Source organism: Equus caballus, chromosome 6 (assembly GCF_041296265.1).
Source record: "Equus caballus isolate H_3958 breed thoroughbred chromosome 6, TB-T2T, whole genome shotgun sequence".
In the NCBI taxonomy this organism is placed as follows: domain Eukaryota; kingdom Metazoa; phylum Chordata; class Mammalia; order Perissodactyla; family Equidae; genus Equus; species Equus caballus.
Genome location: NC_091689.1, coordinates 54,625,574 through 54,640,449, shown reverse-complemented (window position 1 = coordinate 54,640,449; position 14,876 = coordinate 54,625,574). Strand labels below are relative to the sequence as shown.

General features: G+C 43.3%; 1 protein-coding gene across 1 annotated transcript in view; it reads left to right on the top strand.

Annotated features, from left to right (window-relative positions):
* The first annotated feature begins 7,025 nt into the window (after positions 1 to 7,025).
* The window catches only part of GRIN2B (glutamate ionotropic receptor NMDA type subunit 2B), a 402,696-nt gene continuing 394,845 nt past the window's right edge, over positions 7,026 to 14,876 (top strand). The window contains exons 1-2 of the mRNA XM_014740731.3: positions 7,026 to 7,380; positions 8,359 to 8,791. The gene's annotated coding sequence lies outside the window, so the exon portion shown is untranslated. The remainder of the gene's footprint in view (positions 7,381 to 8,358; positions 8,792 to 14,876) is intronic.

Below are 14,876 nucleotides of genomic sequence, written 5' to 3'. Positions count from 1 at the left end.
TGCCAGTGAACAAAATGGACCAGGCCCCTGGCCTCGTGGAGCTTATGTTCATGCCTCTTAAGGCACCTGTGCAGATCTGGGGCATGTGAGGAAGAGCTGCCCCTCGCCTCAGATGGGAGCCTTGGAGTTATATCAAAGTTCAAGGATTTGTGTGTCTGTGTGTGTGTGTGCACATGCACCCTAATGAAATCCAGCTTAATTTACACAATTGCACATTTATTTTGTGGGACCACTGTCTCCAGACATGGTCGTCATATGCCGCTGTGACTCCATGTTCTCTCAAGAGCCTGCTCAGGTCTCCCTGCCGGCTCTTCTTTCCCTCAGCTCAGGCAGGAGATCCCCAAGCTGCTTTCTCCTTATTCCTTTAAGTGGACTTCGTGTAAGGTCTCTTGGCTGTCAATGGGAAGGCTGCAGGGAGCAGAGGGGCCACAAAAAGTGGGCAGAAGTCCCTGTCAATAAAAGCTACTCCAGAAGATAAAGGACTCTCTGAAGGGGGTATGGAAGAGAGGTGGCATCTCCATGAAGGATGAGGACAAGAACCATTCCAGCGGTAAAGGCCCACGTGGAAGGAGGGGATACTGAAGGGGAACAAGAATTCTGATATGTAGCTCATGAAGAAGAACCTTACAAAATTTCAGAGAAAGGCATGAAGTGAGAGAGAGAAAGGAACTAGTGAGAGGAGAGAGATAAAATTTGTCTCCATTTTCTTTTATCATTTGCATCATTATCTGACTGCCTCTGGTAATAAGATGTTTCAAATGCTTCAGATGGAGATGCAGTCTCTCATCCATGTTGTCTGTAGTAAAAGAAATTAGGGCACATTTCTCAAGAAGTTTGAACAATCTGATAGGGAAACACCAGAAGAGTGCATCTTCTCTACCTCATAATGCTGAGACTAGAGACGGTTTTTTCCCAAAGTGTTTAGATGGGAGGGAAAAAAAAAAAAGGGAAAAAATACCTATTCAGGTAGATAAAATCAAGATTCTAAAGGATTTCTTTTAAAAAACAGCTGGGTTAGATATGGTGTTGTCATATCTTTGCTGTGTTGCAGGAGGAAAAAACACAATTAATAAGGCAGTGCCAATCTAACTGTGCTTAATAGGGGGTTATTACCATCTGGGTGTGTTCTTGCAGGAGTTGAGTGATGCTAGAAATAACACCAGGCAAATTCTTCGTGTTCTCGATTACAGACAACACTTAATATCACACATCTTCTATCTCTTACTTTCTAGATTCAATCATTCTTCTCTGTGAGAGTCTTATTTGTTCCTCCCTTTTCCTCTCCTCCTTTCTTCTCCCTTTGTGTAATTTGGAAAAGAAAAGGGCCCACTTAGGGAAATATTAAAGAAATATTTCCCTGAGGACACAATGTAAATGTCTAGAAGTGCATCGTTACAATGTACACAACAGGCTCAATAAAATGCAGTGGATAATGAAGACTATTTTCATGGTTGGAAGACAGGCAGGTTTTCAGACATGGGATGAAGGTTGTTTATCCCTTTGAGAAAAGACTGCCCGAGTTGAATAATTAATATCATTATGATAAGAATAAAATAGAGATTCTTTTAAAAGAGTAATGATGGTAGAGTCAGGATCTCGGTATGCTTGCAAGAGTTATTAAAATTGAATGCTTTGCCTATGTTTCCTGTACACTTCAGGAATTGCAAGCAAAAGAAGATGGATTGGATTCAGCAGAAGGCATTAATATGCATGTTGTCAACTGAGCCTTTAATGAATTATTTTTTCAAAGATAAAAAACATCCGAATATTTTCTCCAGAAACCAGGAAGCCTGTTTTAGAGGCTTATGAGCAGAGGCAGACTGACTTTGAAGCTAAAGCAGCTTCAGATTCTCAGCCCCTCAGTGGGGACCCTTTCTAAGGCCGTGGGAGAGGCCCTAATAATGTGTCCAAATGTTTTAGTAAAATTGGCAAAAGTAGCATATTTTAATTGCAATCATTTAAGATTGCTGTCTCTTTCCACTCCAACTTTCTCTGCCTGATTTCCCCCTCCCACTGGTGTCCTTGGAGTGGCGGGGAGGATTTTTGGGATGAGGTTAAGAGGAAGTCGAGTTGGGCATAATGTAATGTAATTTGGGTTTTAGTAAAATATATTTATGCAGCTTGCAATCAGTTTCCTGTAGAGTTAAGTAATTGCCAGTTGTCCCAAGCAAGGAAAACCTTCCTGGAAAATGCTACCTGCCCCTTGACCATGCTCCCCTAGCATTGTGACATGAAAGTGTCACAGACGTGTGTTCTGTGGGTGAATCCCATTATTCTGGTTGGAGAAAAAGCTGCCTCCACCTTTCCTAAAATTGTTGACCACTTTTCTATCTTGTAACACTTTTTTTTCTTTCAAATTTGTCTCAAAAATAGAGTATGCAACAACTTAGAATTTTCTTTAAAGAATCAAAGTGTAAAGTTTCTCATTAGAAAGCTGCTTAGGCTTTGTAACACGAGTACATCACATTAAGGTTCTAAAATTTTCATAGGCTGGGAAGAGCAAACTGAACAGAGCGATGTAAAAAAGTTTATTCCAAGAGTTGATAAAGCTTGATTGCGCCACCTTACCTGCAGTTAGAAAAGATATTTTGGGACATTTTAATAAAACAAATGAGAAAGTACAGACTGCTGTTTGGGACATATTTGAAGAGTTCCTTCTATTATTACCTACGTTTATTAAAGAACCAAGAGAAAATTCAGATAATAATTAATAGAATATGAAACAAACATGATAAAGATTAGCACTGACATAAATAGAAATCAATCTGACACTGAGAAGCAAATTGCGGCATTTTTTTCCAAATCATCCCCAAACTGTAATTCTTTAAGAAGAAAAGAGAAATTTTGAATAGAAGTAATGAATAGGCTTCTGGATTGTTTGATAATCCAGTTAATGAAGAGGAGTGAGTCATACGAACACACTGGGAAAAATTTAAATTTCTGGCTGGTTTGAGACAAAATACTGACATTGATGAAGATAATGTAAAACTTATAATACATTGCAAACTGCTTAGTGAGTGTCATCAATTCAAGGGGTCTTTAAGATTAGTCACTGTACAAGAAAACTTGAAATCCTTGCAACCTTACAGCTTATATACAGATAAATTTGATAAAGGTTTTCCTTAAAGGTAAATAATGAACTTTCACTACTACCAATAAGTAAGAAGTTTTTCTAAATGATCAATAATGAAAAACAGTTTTTGAACAACCAAGGTAAAGAACAGACTAGATTCTATTATTTCCATGGAAAATTATAAATCTTAATGTGAAGAAGTGTTCAAAGAGTAGGGAGTCAAAAATATAGAAAAACAAGCATTATAGAAGTGTCAGGGAGTAACTAATAAAAATTATTTAATTTAAAAAATATGACATTTATAAGTATCAAGGAATTTTTAAATTATTTTGATTGATTTATTTTCTCATTTTAAGTAAATATTCACTTTCACTCCAAATTTTCTGTTCTTTTCCTTAAAGAGGAATCCCAAATTGTAAGTTTCAGGTCCCACCCTTTTGTGCTACCAATGTTTGATCTGAAAGAAGTTGTGAGTTAAATATACTTTTTCTTTTTTGCTGGGCAAGGTATGGGCTTTGCATCTGCTGACTGGGCCATGGACAAGAGTGTTTGCATCTTCTGAGATCCTGTCTTTGGGTCAAGTGAGCTGGCAGACACCTCCGCCAGTGGCATCAGCAGCCTCAGGCAAGAGCTTTTACTTCAATAAACAATGCTGTGAGATATAATCCAACATCTTGTCTCGTTAGAATATTGCTTTCTGTACCGCCTGAGTAGGAGTTAGGAAATGCATATTTGCAATGTTGAGAAATGGTGTTTCAAATTTCATGAATCTGGCTGATCCTTGAAAATATTTTTACTGAAAGGTTTGTGGTCCTTGGAGAAGGTTGTTCATGAGAAGTGCAAGTGAGTGACAGGGAGTCTGAGAAATAAGGAGACAAGTCTTGCTCTCATCGAATAGACAATGGGCAATGAATACCATGGAGAAGAGCTATCACCTTCCGCTTCACAAGCTGCATGCTCCCTAGAATTAGCTCTTCCAGAGTCAGTAAGCCTGCTTGAGAAAGTGGTTTCTAATAGTAAAAAAAAAAACCCTTAATATTTACTGAGTCCCCACCACATGTCTGGAATTGTGCCATGTTGGAGGAGGTCAGCAAGAGGACATGACCACCGGTGACCTATGAGGTGCACTGGGGTAGTAAGGGGCTCCTTCCCCTCTCCCCTCTGCTTGGAATGTATGTTCTGCCCATGTTCCTGCACTAGGAGCCACTTCAAGGTTGCAGCCTTGAGAGAGTAATGTGTTGTTGAGACCCGTCTGGACTGGATATGTGATGGAACCCTGTTAAGGCATCTGTATAAACTCTTAAGATACTGGTGAGTTGGTGCAGAGACCTACTCATCTTGCAGCCACCCAGGACAGGCCTCATATGTAAGTTCCCTTGCTTATTAAACCTGACATCTACCAGTCTGGAGCGGTCTGCCTCTTTCTTCCGTCTCTCCTTGGCCTTCAGGTACAGGGGCCAATTTCGAATTTCACCCTGGGAATTCCCGAGGTTGTGAACCAACAGCCAGATGCTGGGAATATATGGATAACCTAGATTGTGGTCTATCCCCTTAAGGAGTTAAACACTAATTGGGAAGGCAGGAAATATACATAAGAATATATAGACATAAGAATATACATATACGATTTTAAGTTTAACCTTATGAAATTGCCTTTTTATTATAGGTCAATAATGACTATTTCATATGATTGGCAATTTCCTGTGATTGTAGTTTTAATATGGTTCAACACAAATAGCTTATGGAAGTATTATTTTCCTTTCGGGCCAGTTCTTCACAATGTAGGACCAAATATCCAGTTTAGTACGTGTAGCATCTCCGGTGACTGGATCATACATGCCAGTAGCATCACCCAGTCATTTGATAACTGATCACACAAATTCCTTGGCACATTTCCACCTGCAGGGCGTGGGAATCCAGGGGATGGTGGTGAGGGGCCATACCTCATTTTAAAATCCTTGAAATTGTTACAGAAATCAATTCAGGCTTGGTTGATTGACAAATATCCTCAAAAAGGTGGGACTTGAGCTAGAACTTGAAGGGGAGGGTGGAGATAATTAGGGAGAGGGGGTCTGTGTGTTCATTCTTCTCTCTACACTTGCAAAAGTGAACAGGCTGGAATGGAATTGCTGGGTTCAGGAAGGGGGGAAAAGAAAACAAAAGAATGGTCCAATCTTGATGAAGGGGATGATGAAGGGGATTGGGGATAGGGAAGGTAAGGTGGGCTCAGAGATTAAAAAAGAAAAGAAGGTTAAAGGGCAACCCTTGAGTGAGCTTGGATCTTATTCTGAAGGCAATGGACATTCCTGGAAGACCTGGGGAAGTGTTTCAGGAAAGCCCCATGGGGCCCTGGCCCTCTGCATCCTAGCCCTCTCCTGGAATCCGTGTTCTAACAATTGGAAATCTGTACCTAGAAGGGCTTGGGTTGGCTACTGTGTACCAAGAGGCACAGCATCTCTGGGGTGGTTCTGCAGCGCTCCAAAGAGGAGGAGCATCAGCCCTAACCCATTTTAGAAAAACAGCAATCCCATCGCCAAGAAAGATTCACTTACATGTGAGCACACTGTATTTGTGTTTTCATATAATGCTTCTGTGTTTGTGTTTCTTAAAAATTTTAAATTTAAAGATTAAACCTAACAAAAACTAGGAAACATGAAAGAATTAGCTCAGGTGTATTAAGAGTACTGTCTGCTCTAGAGGAGCGCAATATACATCTGGTGTATTCTGCATAGATCAAAGCAAGCTCCAAGCTACTAGGTGTAACCACTTCACACAGGATTGTTACCTGTGTGTTTGTATGTCTGATTCTCAGGAATGTCCGTGAGCAGCTCATGATATAAAGACATGAAAATGCTCCACCGCTGTAATATTCTGGATCTTTGAAAAGACCGTGGATCAGAATAAAAATGATGCATACACAATGATATTGATATTAAAAACAAACAGTACTACAGGTGGTGATAAGTGCTGTTAAAATAGAAAACAGCTTAAGAGACAGCGATGAATAGATGTTTGCCTTTTACAAGAGGGTGGGTTTGTAAATGCCATGAAATCTAGATTGTATTCACAAGTCTCATCTTCTCTCTTCAAGGTCTCTAAATAACAGGATCTGCTTTAATAAAAAACTCCAAACTCCTCAAACCTTTGCAGGCAGTCAGCAAAGCACACATACATCTGTACTATACAATGTAGCCCTTAATTACATTTCGCCTTGCTTTGTTTCCCATTGTTTTACTTGTCAGCCTCATGTGCTCAAAATAGATCTTAAGCTCCTTGAAGGCAAGAACTCGGCTTTAAACTGCGGCCAGCACATGGGGATGCACGTACCAAGCAAAGGCTGATTTATGGAAAATAAAGCAAGGGTCTTAAATTTCAAACTGCAGCTCCGCCTTGGAGATGCTTTCCGCAGCCCAGCGCGGCCGCCCACCACTGGCACTGTCTCGCTCCCAGCACCCCTTAGCAGCCCTTCCTCATTGCTGTTCCCCACTGCGGCCAGCAGGAGGCGCCACGGACTCGGGTTAAGCCTTTTCCCCCTTTCTACCCCACTGGCCCCCAGCACATGACGTGGGAAGCTGCCTCCGCCAGAGTGAGGGGGTGAAGGAGTTTGGGGGTAGGGTGGGGAGGGGGATGTGGGGAAAGAGGACACGCGCACGCACACACACCCTGGGAGCAGAAACATCTTCCCTAGCTTCGTGGGTTTCTCCTCCCACCAAAGCCAGTGTGTGAGAGGTAGGGGTGTGTGTGTGTGTGTGTGTGTGTGGGCGGGGGATGGGGGCACGTTTTTGAGTGTGAGACCCAAATCCAGACCAGGCAACCTGTGATCTCCCGCCCTCCCCCCGTCCCCGGTGATTAATACCATTTTTCTTACTCTCCCCCACCCCCCCTTCCTCTCCCGCTGCCGTGCGGTTGATCTGCACAGCCTGCCCCCGCCCGCTTCCCCTCCCCCGGCTCCAAGCATCACCAACTGGAATCTGGGCTCCTGCCTCTCCACCCCCCCTTTTTTTTTTTTTGAGAAAGGAAGGTCCCCCCACCCCCTTTCAAAAACCACTTCCTTCGGCTTCTTCACCTCTAGGAAATCTCGGGGCTTTGCTCTATCGAAAGTGCTCGTCGGGGTGATTTTTGATCACCACAATGCTGAAGTGCTGGCGTCCGAATGCATTTTCTTTTGCTTTGCAAAGAAGAGTCGTGAACTTCAAAACCCCCGAGACGGATTATTAATCCTGCTTTGCAGGGAAGGAAAACCCTCAGTCCCCGGTCACCGGCCACCCCTCTCCGGAGACTCTGCAATCGTGAGGCGCTCAGAGTCGGTACGTAAATAGGCGCTTTGGAGTCTCTTGTCTCAATTTTGGGCTTTGCGGGTGACAGGAAGATAAAGGGTCGAAGCAGTGGAACCGTTAACCAACCTGGTATTAGGTAAAGCTCTTAAATCCAGCAGAAGCCAGCACTTGCTAATTTGGACGTGGCTTTTTTTAAAAAGGTTTTTTTTAGGGCGAAGGGGTAGGGCTCTCCCCGGTCTTCGGGGGGATTGATCCCCTCCCGGAGCAGGGAGGCTGGGCATGGGTGCCCCGGGCCGGACCCACGCGCCGCGACCATCCGTCCAATCGACACGTTGCAGGTGAAGCCCCGTGCGCTGCACATCAGCGCGGCGGCGGCGTGAGTGTGCGCGGGGGTGAGTGTGCGCGGGGGTGAGTGTGAGTGCGCGCGCGGGGGCGCGTGCGCGTCGGGGGCGTGTGTGTGTGCGCGCGTGTCAGTGTGCCCCTTCCAAGAAATGCCCAGTGTGCACCCGGTGCACAATCAGAACCCATTCAGCACCAGCGCGGGGTGGGAGGAGGCGCTGCTGCTGGAGGAGATGGGGAGAGCGAGACAGACATGTCAGCAGCAATGCAGATGGGGCTGGGGGCCGCACTTGCTGGCGAGTTAAGTGGGGATTGGGTTTCTGCGTGTGTGTGAGTGTGTGTTGCTATATGGTGCCGCTTCTCCCTCCCTTCCTCCTTCCTTCCCACTTCCCTCCTTCGCTCCCTCCCTCCCTCGCTCTTCTCCCATTCAGGTTAGCTTTCCCACCTCTCATCCATGCCTGTCCCAGGAATGGTATAGCCAGACCTTTTCTGAATTATTTATAGACCGGTGCCAGCTGTTTTCAATTCCTCTCGTGTGCACTCTGTGGGAAATGCGGGGTTTCCTCCCCCTTTTCCTTAAAACGAATTGATATCTTTTTCGGAATGCATTTTTCTCACCCTCCGGGGGACACTCGAACCAAACCCTGACCGCGTCTTTTTCCCCCTTAGGAAGGGGACGCTTTGGGAATGACCATGCTCCACGGAGGGACAGAGCCGGCCCCCAGCTTCTCCACACAGAGCCTCCTCCACTAAAGCTCCAAAAAATCAAAAACCGTAATTGCCAGAAGAATCATTAAAAAACATAGTCCAGCCACTAACCTCACATGCAAACGGAATAATTACTCTGGATTCTGCATTGTGAGCTGCTCTCCATACCCTGAATTACCTTTGAATTCAATCTTTTCTTTCCTTTGAATTTGCATCTCTTCAAGACACAAGATTAAAACAAAACTCACGCTAAATTGGATTTTAAATTACCTTCCTTTCATTTATCCTCCGTCTTTCTTATGTGGATATGCAAGCGAGAAGAGGAGACTGGACATTCCCAACATGCTCACTCCCTTAATCTGTCCGTCTAGAGGTTTGGCTTCTACAAAGCAAGGTAGGGCAAATTCGATTTCATTTTCTTCTCACCTGGGGTTGGGATTCCTTGTTTATCTCTCTCTTCAAGTCCCTCAAATAGGATTTTTTTGGGGGGGGGGGGGAGAAAAGGTAACAAGATATTAAAATAATGCTATTTTGGGAAAAAGGCTTATTACAAAGGAGGAAATCTCCCATGTTATTTCTTTTCCTTCCTCAGCAAACAGGTTTTGGGCTTTTTGCAGGGGGTGAGGGGGGATGTATGTAACGGCAGAAGATGTTGGATGGCATGAGGGATGATATGTGTGCAGACAGCTGGGAGACCTGTGTGATTTTCGAGTTAAATTGCATTTTATTCACTCAGAGCTAAAGCTCTGATTTTTATGGGAATCCAGAAATTTTTTTTTTTTTCAGGCTGGCTTTTCCCCCTTGCCACTTCCACGCCTCTCTCTCTATCTCCTGCCTCTGCCTTCCTGGTCATCATTTCTATACCTTTAAAAAATGAAAATAATGATTGAGATTACTGCGGTCGGTGCCCCGAAGTCCACTTGCTGTCTAAAGGGTTGACCCAGGGCCCAGAGATCCCGGGAGGCCTACTGCAGAGGGACAGGTCCCGGTGGGGAATCAGGCTGGTGTAGGAACACCTGGATTTGAAGGATGCTGCAGGTTAACAGGACTTAAATCTTCAGCTTGGAAAGAAGGAATTCTGTCAATATTCTGCTTTTAATTTGTATCTTTTGTGTGTGCTATTATTTTTGAGCTGTAAATTTCTCCTTCTGTCTACACATCTATTTATACCCACACATCCTCCAAGCAAACTGTTACTTCCACACTCTTGCAAAATGGCTATCTTGCAGAGTTCTAAAATGCTGTGCATGTGGAAGGGGTGCAGAATTCGACACGTGAGTCTTTGTGTTAAACAAAGAGATGTGCCGTTTGCCTGTGTTGGTCTTGTACCCTCAAAATCGAATTCATACTTTAATTTTTTCCCCCTCTCATCAATTTTTACAATATGTGAAATGCGGTTAGGCAGTATTTTCATGTACTTAAAAAGAGAAATAGCAGGAGAAATGGAAAAGACTTAGCTAATGACTCTTCAGCTAGTCACTCATGAAATCCAAGACAACTCCTGAGGAAATCCAAATATCCACCGGCTGGAGGGCCATGATAGTGAGCTGGCTGCTCCTCTCCTTAGTCCACTGACCATATATCCCCAAACTCTGAAGGCGCCCAAATGCGGGAATCAGGTTGAGAGAAAGCTCTTCAAAATAATGTAGCAGGATCATTAGCATCAATAGTCCTTCTGAAAGGATTCTCCCCCCAAATCTTTTTTCCTGGCATTTTTTTAGAACAATACTTTAAAATAATCCAAAATACTAAAGGAATGTGGGAGAAGTAGTGGAAGCCAAGTGAGAGGGTGGGATCCCACTTTCAACCATGTTCTCACCATGTCTACAAATAACTGAGGTTATCTGATGTGTGCTCACCTTAGAGACACCTGAGCTGGCTCCCCATCTGCTTCTACTCCTTCAAGTGGAAAGATGAACTCTTAATTTTACTTCAAAATAGAACCGAGGTAGGGATGAGAAAAGCGGCTCCGTGTGCGATGATCTCATATGTACAGATGAGCAAGGTGAGGTGGGTATTGGAGGGCATATGACCCCTTTGCATTCCTGGTGCCTATGACACTGCTCTACACCAAGTGGGTCTTTCATGTTTTGTTTATTGGGGATGAGGTTGACAGGAGGCCTTTTGAAAGGGTCTCAGGCACATTCACCTTGAATGCTAGTGGGATTAGGCCAGGTTCTAGGCCATCATCATTAGTTGGCCCTAAGACTAGGCAAAGGACAAGAAGTTTAAAGGGGAGTGTGCTGAGGAAGAGGAGGACTGGGCAGTCGAAAGCTACAAAGAGAAAAGAGAGGAATTCCAACTGGAAAGGGCTTGCTGGGATTCAAGGAAGAATCGCCACAGGTGGTCTGTACCTTTTCCACATCCAAAGCCCTTTTGGAGATCCTGGTGAGGACGCAGGTGTTCCCTGTCTTCGTGAGCAGATTCCGTGAGGCTGTGACTCAGTGGTGTTCTGGGCTGTCTTGGAGCCATTGTTCTCTCCTCTTTTTTTCCTCACAGCACAAAGAGCTGACTGGGTTCTATTTTGTCTTCCGTCCTTCTGCCACCCCCTAACCCCTTACAATGTGGGTTACCTGGGAAAGAAATGTGGCTCCTGGTGGGAGGAAGAGCAAATTTAATTTCAATCAAGTATCCTTCATGATGTACAATTAAGAAAAAAACTAATGGGAAATAAAGACTTCCCAGGAAGGGTGTTAGATTGGAGATTTCAAGGGAAGCAGAACAACATGGTTGTCTTCTGTCCGTGTGTTTCAGGTGTAGCAAAGCATGATGGATCTGTGAACACAGAATGATATGGCAGCTTAGAGATAGATCTTAACTTGCAAGGAGAGGAGCAGGGTGTGCCCCTAGATTGTCTAATTTCTTGTCTTCATAGATTCCATCCCCAGGAAGCCTGTCTGTCTGAAGAGTCTTGCTTTGCCACTGCATGTGTGTAATTTATGGCAGGGGTAGATGCAGGCAAAGAGAATAAGTCAGGAGGCAGAATGAAGGAAAAGGAGGAGGAAGAAAAAAATTCCACTAGTCACTACTTTGCACACCCAGTGCCTTTCTTTTAGGCTGAGCAAGAAGAGCGACTTCCTCTGGCGAAGGGATAAACAGCAGGTACCTTGATTTTGTATTCCTGCTTCACCTCCAGAAAGATGGCTTCAGAACCTTGATGGTCTTCCTTCCTGGGTTCGTGTACACCCACCCAGCCTTGTGTGGGGAGGGGCAGTGGGCACCTTGGAGGTGGACACATGGTTTGAAATTGGTTGGTGGGATGAGTGGTGCTTGACAGGGAGAAACAGGACTGAGCTGATCCAGCCCTTGGGCACATCCTTATTACCTTGTAAAACATTGTCCCATCTCTTCCATAAATTTGATGAACCTGGGATGCTGGGGGTTTTTTCCTCCTATTTTCTTGTTCCAGAATATGAAAATGAAGGTGACATGTCCACCACTACTGACAAGTTAAAGCAAACATTTAGTTAATATTTATGGACTATGAAATATAGAAGGAGGCAGGAGAAAGGACAGGATATATGTGAAGAAACCATAGCAAAAAAATCAGCCCATAGAAGCCAGGGTGGGTCTCACCATTCTGAAGGTTGGAAAACTATTGTTCTGAACAATAGCCTTCTTTCCTTAATAATGAAGACTGTAAGTTGTTGGGGTCAGGAGTGGATAAGCTCCTTTTTCTCTCTGCCATTCTATGCCCTCCTTAAGAATTCTAGAAATTTCTTCCTTTCAGTAAACTACATTTTCAGTCTCTGCTGCTGTGCATATAGTCGGATACTAGCATCGTCTGTCTCTATAAATAAATATGGATCAAAAGAGTTACTGGTCTAATGAATTGCTCACATTTATTAAAGTGCATCCCCTCTTTGCAACCACAAGAAGAAATCTCCAGGGAGAGTAGATTAGTAGTTGAATTGATATTATCTTTCAGAAGGATGCAGAAGACAGAAGAACAGAATGCAGTGGGAATGAAGGAGCAGACATAACTCAGAGGAGGTGGGTTTCTGAAATTGACCTGTGGCTGTTAATGGTATGTCTGTGGCCATTACACAAGATCTATTGTGTGGATGAGTTCTTGGGGTTTTGTGAACCCAGAGAGGTGTGTTCAGGAACCTTTGGTTGGTTCTTGGATGCTCTCCAGCCACCTTATTTTTGTCTTTTCACTTTCTAGTGCCTTCAGCTGAGGCTGGCAGAGAAGAGACCTAGTACATATGTTGACTCTTGCTGAAATCCTCCATGACTGCCCCAAGCAGAGTGATTGCTCTGCCTTCTGTGCATCACCAATGCTTGCTCATGGTTATTTGTACACTTTATCCTAATTTTGTTTATATGCCTTGTTTCCCTAAGAAGTTTGTGAGCTCCTTGAGGACAGGGTGGGATGTCTATTCATTTTAGAATCCTTTGTTCTTAGCATAGTGACTGGCACATAATAGATACTTGAAAAAATATTAAATGAATGGAGAGAGGAAGTGAAATAATTAGTGAATGATGCTATTTGTTGTTTGTTCTGGTGGGTATAGGAATGGCTTGAAGTTATGATGTTTGATGAGATTAAGAGTATCAGAGCTCTATGACACTTTAGAAAGCATCTACTGTGACTTTCTCCTTTAATGGATGGAGAAACTGAGATCCAGGGACATTAAGTGATTTGCTTAAGGTTGTGTAGCTGCTTAGTGTCAGTGCTTTGTGCACCATACCATTGACTAGAGGGAGATGTGGAGGTTATCTATGGATTTCAAATGTCTGCATCATTGTGCCTCAAACTTTACATAGGAATCACCTGGGGATCTTGTTAAAATGTATGTTCTGATTCAGTAGGTCTGGGGTGTGTACCTGAGGTTCTGCATTTCTAACAATCTTCCAGTTGATGTCAAATATGCTGGACCATGCATCATTGGTCTACATCATTCCTGAATCTAATTCTATATCTTGGTTAACTGGCAGTTTCACATATATATTCTACTTTTGGGGTTTCTAGCATTTCTGCTTTATTCTTAAAAACAAAAGAAGAAAAACCAGAAAGGGACCTATGCGTTTAAGTTCACTCATCTCCTCTCTTCCAGCTCTCTTTCACCCATGTATATCTTTTGCCTCTTTCCCTTTCATTTTCTATGCATTCTTATTCTGGTCCTTCTCATAATTGCTTCTTCTCTTTATTTTTATGTTCTCCTGCATCTGAGTTTATCTATTTATTAATGTTTCTTAGTCTCTTCTCTTTCACACTATCTCTTCTTTTAACTTTATTTTTATGTCTTTAGCTCTACTCAATGATTCAACAGACATTTGTTAAGAACCAATATTTGTCAAGCATTGTGTTATGAAAAAGAATTAGCTCTGGTCTTTACCTTCCAGTAGCTCATGATTTAACAAGGGAAATGTGTAAAGAGATCACCGTACCCTTAGGTAAGATCTATAAAGGAAAGAAGCCTGGGAGAATGAGGTGGGCTTTGTGGAGGGATTGACATTTAATCTATGTCTTTAAGAATAAATAGGAGTTTTTTAGGAGAATGAGAGAATGGTCATTTTAGGAAGATGGAGAGGCAAGTTGGTGTAAAGGGGCAAGCCCCTTCCTGGCATCCCTTACCTTGGGGAGAAGAGCAGCACAGGAATGTGCTGGTTCATTCATTAGGATTTTCAGATTCTAAACGATGAGGCCAGAGAGTAAAGTCAGGGTCTTCTGAAAAGGAGAGGCCAGAGGTTCTAACTTCTGCTTTATGATTCTACACTTAATGAATCCTAGCCCTGTTTATTAGGTTTGCCTCTAGAGTGAGCAAATGATACAATTTTCATCTTAGACCACTGGCTTGCAACTAACTTTGTTGATGGCCATTATAAAGAAAAGGACAGCTGTTAGTTGGTTTGTAGCCAAGGAGAGAGCTGGATCCTAGCCCAGGCCAAGCTGCTCGGAATGAAGGGCCAGCCTAGCCCTGTGTTTCTAGAGTGTGGGGTAGAGAGGTGCCTTGCGATTCAGACACTGGGTGCTTTCGGTAATGGCAAAGGGGAGTGATGGAAGAAGAGGGGCTCAGTTATTCCTAGGGAATTCACAAAATGTTTTCTGGTAGCCTTTTTAGATGGCTTGACATTTTGGAAGTCTTCTTTATGGGGATGCCCAGGTGTAGAAACATGGGAAGACACCTTCAGCCATTGCTTGATTAAACAGTAGCATTGGTGCCTAAGGGAAGATGGATTTGAAATGCATGCTCCTCTAAATTTTATTTGCATCTTTTTCTGCTCCTCATCCTTTTAGTCTTCTTTCCCCACTTTCATCATTTCTTCATATATTGTGGTATATATTTCTCCACTTTCATCATTTCTCTGTATATTGTAGTGTTTCATTAGCAAAAGGAACCTGAGCTCAGCCTCAAGACTTTTTAAAGATCCACCACATATAAGAGATTATCTTGAGTCTGAATGTATGTGGAGAAGAAAAAGTCACCACTGGCTGAATTAAGGGACATTCATTCCAAGGTGACTTGTGGGGG